Source organism: Nicotiana tabacum, chromosome 1 (genome assembly GCF_000715075.1).
Source record: "Nicotiana tabacum cultivar K326 chromosome 1, ASM71507v2, whole genome shotgun sequence".
NCBI classification, from domain to species: Eukaryota; Viridiplantae; Streptophyta; class Magnoliopsida; order Solanales; family Solanaceae; genus Nicotiana; species Nicotiana tabacum.
Genome location: NC_134080.1, coordinates 103,663,919 through 103,670,726, shown reverse-complemented (window position 1 = coordinate 103,670,726; position 6,808 = coordinate 103,663,919). Strand labels below are relative to the sequence as shown.

The 6,808-nt window shown below is 35.4% G+C and overlaps 1 non-coding gene across 1 annotated transcript; it reads right to left on the bottom strand.

The window, feature by feature from the left end:
- Nucleotides 1-3,930: 3,930 nt before the first annotated feature.
- Nucleotides 3,931-4,003, bottom strand: TRNAV-UAC (transfer RNA valine (anticodon UAC)). The gene has a single exon. It is a non-coding gene; the product is annotated as a tRNA-Val (tRNA).
- Nucleotides 4,004-6,808: the final 2,805 nt, after the last annotated feature.

Here is a 6,808-nt window from a genome sequence, read left to right as displayed (position 1 = left end):
AAGTATCGAGAGAACAACCTCACGAAGAGGCAAATACAAGTGGCACACTAACACTTGTCCCGTAAAGTTCTCCCCCTAAACATGACTCTCAAACCCCATATGGCTACATTATGGATGCTACTGAATGAGAAGGACGAATCTTCAATTTATAGAACTCAAAACCTTTTCCTACAAGAAAAGGGACTAGCCAAATATGGATTAATTATATTTTCCTTCTAGGAAAAGAAAAATTCAATTATGGTAAATATGTTGTCCTTTCATTTATGAGATAGGAAAACTAATTATAGTAAGAAAATCTGGACAAACACCTAACACCTAACACCTTCATCGTCTAATCTTCCTGCGAAGATCAAATTGAAAGGAAAGTCTGGAGCATGCTTGACATCTTGAATAACTAACATTGAACCGTTATTAGTTTTCAAACAAACTGTGCCAATACCAAACACCTTAACTTCACTGGCATTTCCCATCTTTAACACTCCAGAATCAATAGGAGTATAAGATGAGAAAAAATCTTTTCTTGGTGTGGCATGTGAGGTAGCTCCAGAATCTGGTGAAAAGTGATACTTTATCAGAATTGTGGCATCGAAGATTGAGTCATATGAGTGAGAGGGGATTATGTGTTTGGTTAAGAAAAGTCTGCTTTTTGGAGTGAAACAAGCAAAGCTAAAAAGGTGTATACATTGTTTAACTGGCAAACAGAAAAGAGTTTCCTTTCATAGCCATCCTCCAAGAAAGCCCGATTTATTGGAGCTAGTACACTCTGATTTGTGTGGTTCTTTTAAAGTAAAGTCAAAAGGTGGTGCACTTTACTTTGTGACCTTCATTGATGATCATTCTCGTAAGCTCTGGGTGTATCCTTTGAAATCTAAATATCATGCACTTGGCGTGTTTAAGGAATTTCAGGCCTTAGCTGAGAGACAGACGGGGAAGAAATTAAAATGTATTCGCACTAATAATGGTGGTGAATATTGTGGTCCCTTTGATAACTATTGCAAGGAACAAGGAATTCGTCATCATAAAACTCTGCCCAAGACGCCTCAATTGAATGGTTTGGTAGAGAGGATGAATAGAACTCAAGTTAAGAGAGTTAGATGCTTGCTTTCAAAGGCTAAACTTCCAAATATATTTTGGGTGGAATCACTTAACACTGCTGCTTATGTTATCAATTTGTCTCCTGTTGTTGCTTTGGATGGTGATGTCCCAGACAGAGTTTGGTTTTCCAAAGATGTTTCTTATGATCACTTGAGAGTTTTTGGGTGTAAAGCTTGTGTGCATATTCCTAAAAATGAGAGATCGAAACTGGATGTCAAAACTAAGCAGTGCATCTTTATCGGTTATGGTCAAGATGAGTTTGGGTATCATTTTTATGATCCAGTTGACAATAAACTTATTAGAAGTCATGATGCAATATTATTTGAAGACCAGACTATTGAAGATATTGACAAAGCTGAGAAGATAGATTCTCAGAGTAATGAGAGGTTAGTTGATATTGATCCAGTTTCTATTGCTAAGACACCTATTGTATATGGAGGAACCCAAGACAATGAAGGAGATAGTGATCAAGATCAAAATGATCATTATGGTGTAGATGTTATGGATTCTCTAGTTGATGAAGTTGTGGTTGATTAGCAACCAATTCCTGCACAGGTAACTACTTTGAATGCTCCTGAAACCTCTCTTAGAAGATCTACAAGGGAGAAGCAAAAATCTATGCGATATCCTTCTGATGAGTATGTACTTTTGACTAACATGGGAGAACTTGAGAATTATGATGAAGCCATGCAAGATACTCACAAAGATCAGTGGATTGAAGCCATGGAAGATGAGATGAAGTCACTCCATGAGAATGGTACATATGAGTTAGTGAAATTGCCGAAAGGTAAGAGAGCTTTATCTAACAAATGGATATTCAGAATAAAGCAAGATAACCATAACTCTGCGCGTAGATACAAGGCGAGGTTAGTTGTTAAAGGTTTTGGCCAGAAGAAGGGAGTTGACTTTGATGAAATTTTCCCCTATTGTGAAGATGTCTTCTATTCGTGTGGTTCTAGGCTTAGCCGCAAGTCTAGATTTAGAGGTTGAGAAGATGGATGTCAAGACTGCTTTTCTTTATGGTGATTTAGATGAGGAGATTTATATGGAGAAACTTGAGGGTTTTGTAACTAAGGGAAAAGAAAATTATATCTGCAAATTGAAAAAGAGCTTGTACGGATTGAAACAAGCTCCAAGGCAATGGTATTTGAAGTTTGAATCTGTCATAGAAGAACAAGGGTACAAGAAAACTTCTTCAGACCACTGTGTATTCTTCCAAAAGTTCTCTGATGATGATTTTATTATTTTATTGCTTTATGTGGATGACATGCTTATTGTTGGCAAGAATCAATCCAAAATTGCAGTCCTTAAGAAGCAGTTGAGCAAATCGTTTGCGATGAATGACCTGGGGCCAACAAAGAAAATCTTGGGCATTTAAATCCACCGACACAGAAATAGAAAGGAGTTATATTTGTCCCAAAAGCAATACATTGAGAAGGTACTCAAGAGGTTCAATATGACAGATGCAAAAGTGGTTAGTACTCCTCTTGCTAAACACTTCAAATTGAGTATTAGTCGGAGTCCATCTACTGATGAAGAGAAAAAGGAAATGTCTCGTATTCCTTACTCTTATGTCGTTGGTAGCTTGATGTATGCTATGCTATGGTTCATAATTACCATCCATGAAAACTTCCAGCAAGAAATTATATCAGAAGAATTGGAACTCATATGTACCCACCACATTGTGCTTATACCAATAGAAATGGGCAAAGACAACCACTCATTAGAGTTAGCCTGAATTTCAGGGAATCGGAGAGATTAACAGGACTGAGACATGGAAGAACACCACCGAGTAGTAAATTCCAAATCCTCGCCGGTTAGTGAGAGAAAATAAGCTTCCGTATCTAAGTTTTTACAGTACACGTGTTTTGTGGAGAGGACAACAGTACACGTGTTTTTACAGTTGCGCGGTGCATGTTTCTATAGAGAGAGAAACTTATTATTTTACCCCTCAATATATACACAATTTCAAGAATACCTTGACAGTACAATTTTCATATGCTTTTTGTACAACTTTTACTGCAGCGTTCGTCCCTCAGCCATTTATATATAGTAGTAATGCTTTATTTCCTTTTCAGTATGCGTGCCAATCATATGTCATCTTATATAAGTGTACCCACTGAGAAAATTAGTAATCAAACAATATTTCGTAGATTTAATTTTATCAAGATTCTGACACAATAAAACAATATTGAAACATGTTTTGCGATCTTCTCTTATGTCTTAAAATTTCTAAACAGAAGTAGGCTTAAGGAGGGTACGAAAAATGTTCAAACATAAGTAGCTTATAACAAATGCAGTACTGATCATGAATATATAGTGTTCTAATCAAACAATATTTCGTAGATTTAATTTTATCAAGATTCTGACACAATAAAACAATATTGAAACATGTTTTGCGATCTTCTCTTATGTCTTAAAATTTCTAAACAGAAGTAGTCTTAAGGAGGGTACGAAAAATGTTCAAACATAAGTAGCTTATAACAAATGCAGTACTGATCATGAATGTATAGTGATCTAATCAAACAATATTTCGTAGATTTAATTTTATCAAGATTCTGACACAATAAAATAATATTGAAACATGTTTTGCGATCTTCTCTTATGTCTTAAAATTTCTAAACAGAAGTAGGCTTAAGGAGGGTACGAAAAATGTTCAAACATAAGTAGCTTATAACAAATGCAGTATTGATCATGAATGTCTAGTGATCTAATATGATCTTTTAATAGGAACCAACTATAGGTCACTTTACTCCAAAGCAAGACACAAAAGTAGTGTAGCTAAAGAGAGAATATATATCAGGTGATAAAGCAATTATAAAAAACAAGAACAAATGTTACTGCCCAGGATCGAACTGGGGACCTTTAGTGTGTAAGACTAACGTGATAACCACTACACCACAACAACTTACATATTGTATGTTCTAGTATTATCTAGGCCATACATTCGCTAGCGTAAAGAAGTACAGATTATGCACTTGTTCATTGTACACAGTATTACGATTCAAAATCACTAGCACCGTGATCGGCACCAACGAAATGATCACCTTCTATCAAACAAGTTTCCTTGATATGTGCGAGCAAAGTCTAATTGTTGGTGAACAAAGTTTATCTGTTATCCGAAACAATAAAGATGAAGATAAAGTATAGAAGAGGCGAACGCAAAGAGGGGTAACACAATGTTGGAGGTTTGGAGACAGACCTTGGAGTCTAAAAGATTTTAAGTTGAGCAGGACCAAAATTGAATATTTGGAGTGCAAATTCAGTGACGGAACTCATGAAACAAATGTGGTTATGTATAACTTGATGCTCAAGTTATCCCTAAGAGAGGTAGTTTCAAGTATCTCGGGTCTATTATCCAAGGTAAAGGGGAGGTTGAGGAATATGTAGCATATCGCATTGGGGCGGGATGGATGAAATGAAGGCTCGCATCTGGTATTTTATGTGATAAGAATGTGTCACCAAGACTTAAAGGTAAATTTTACAGAGTGATGGTTAGACCAACTATGTTGTATGAGGCTAAGTGTTGGCCTGTCAAGAACTCCCATATGCAGGAGATGAAAGTAGCAGAAATGAGGATGTTGAGATGGATGTGTGGGTGTATTAGGAGAGATAAGATTAGGAATGAAGCCATTCGGGACAAAGTGGGAGTGGCCTCCATGGAGGACAAGATGCGGGAGTCAAGGATGAGATGGTTCGAATACATTATGAGGAGAAGTAGTGATGCTCCCGCTAGGAGGTGTGAGAGTTTGGCCATGGCGGGTTTGAGAAGAGGTCGAGGCAGGCTAAAGAAGTACTGGGGAGAGATTATTAGGTAGGACATGGCGCCGCTTCAGCTTACTGAGGACATGACCCTTGATAGCAGGATCTTCATACTCGATGATTAGGATAGAAAGTTAGTAGGTATTTAAACGTTTCTCATTTTCTTACATGTAGTTTTAGTAGCACTCATGTTCCTTCATACTCTTAGATCTTCATACTACTTGGTATTACTTATTTTTTTCTCCCTTTTTTCTTCTCTCTTCCTTCTCTTTCCTTTTCTCCGCCTTCCTCTTTGTTCTTCTCCTTTTTCTTATTCTTTACCTTCTTCTTCTGACCCTTTCTGAGCCGAGGGTTTATTGGAAATAATCTCTCTACCTTTATTAAGCAGGGGTAAGATCTACGTACATACTACCCTCTCCAGACCCTACTTGTGAGAATATACTGGGTATGTTGTTGTTGTTGTTATAAAGTATAGAAGAGGAAGAGACGAAGTCTTTGTCTAATTTTTTTCAGAAGCCTTAATATTTAGGGAAACTGCCAACCATGTCTATTTATAAGTAGCTCATCACAAAAATTGGACAATTTATAAAATATTACTAATATTAGCCAAATATTACTAATATTAACCAATTAGTTATTTGTAGCAAAAAAAAGGTCAAAGTTTTGCATTCTTTTGAGTGGTATTATTGGAATAGATTGGGTACATCTTAAGGAGCTTGAATCTCAATTTTGGGATGATTTGATGAAGTTTTGAGGTGGTTTGAATTGAAAATTCAAAGTAAAAACTGAACATGAAAAAAATGATATGTGTACCATATGATGTATCATTTGTGTATCACATATGTATCATATTTGTATCAATTGTGTATCCATATATACCTGTGTGTGAGATATATGTGTGATACATATATCGCAGAAGAATTTTATGAACACGATTTAATAACGAATTTTGATACAAAACCAATCCAAATCACCTCCAATCTTCCACAAATTTTGTATATTGACTCATCTATATGTTTTTAATAAATTACAACTATACCCATAGAAAAAGTTCCTTTTTTGCTTAGATTGTTGGAATATTTTTTTTTTGTATTTCATCACTTTATTTGCTACCTTATCCATGAAATTTACTTTCCGTCTTGTATCTAATGTTGTTATTCACGCTTAAAAATATAAAAGCTGATTTTTGTATATGATTCTTTGAGAGAAAGAACCTTATTTATTTGGTTTTTCAATTTATACGTGCTTGGCTAATTTTTGTAAGTCTATGACTAATGGTTAGAGGTTGGTAAGTTGAGACTTATTTGGAATATTTGCGTAAGTTTCTCAATTATTTACAAAGGAGATTTCCAATATAATCAAGACTGCTTCGGTCCAACATGTACTCGGGTCCAATAATTAAAGACTCCAGGCCCAAAATAGAATATTTTAGGCGCAATGTGAAATCTCAGCTGAAAAAGGCACAAAGGATACAATTGGCGCCCACCAAATAAAACAAAATTATTATAAAATAATAAAAGAAGAAGAAGAGTATTAAGAGAAAAGTAGATAGAGAGAATTCTTATTGATTTGTGATGAATTACAATAGAATCCCTCTATTTGTAGGAAAAAAAGTGACTTAGCCACCAAGTAACAAGTCCTAAAATCTCTCTAAAATATAGACATTCACTTTAAATACAATTCTATTTATAACACTCCCCCTTTGAATGTCTATTCAATAGATAATGTGCCTCGTTAAAACGTTAATTAAAATAAAACCAAGTGAAAAAAATTCTAGTGAAGGAAAAAAAGTACACATATCTGACAATACGCTTTTTGGTTACCTCGTTAAAAACCTTGCAAGAAAAATTCAGTGGGACAAAGCCTTATAAGGAAAAAAGAGTACAATGCATATTAACTCTCCCTGATGAGATAATCAATTCACATCTTTGAGCCTTCACATTCCAATCTT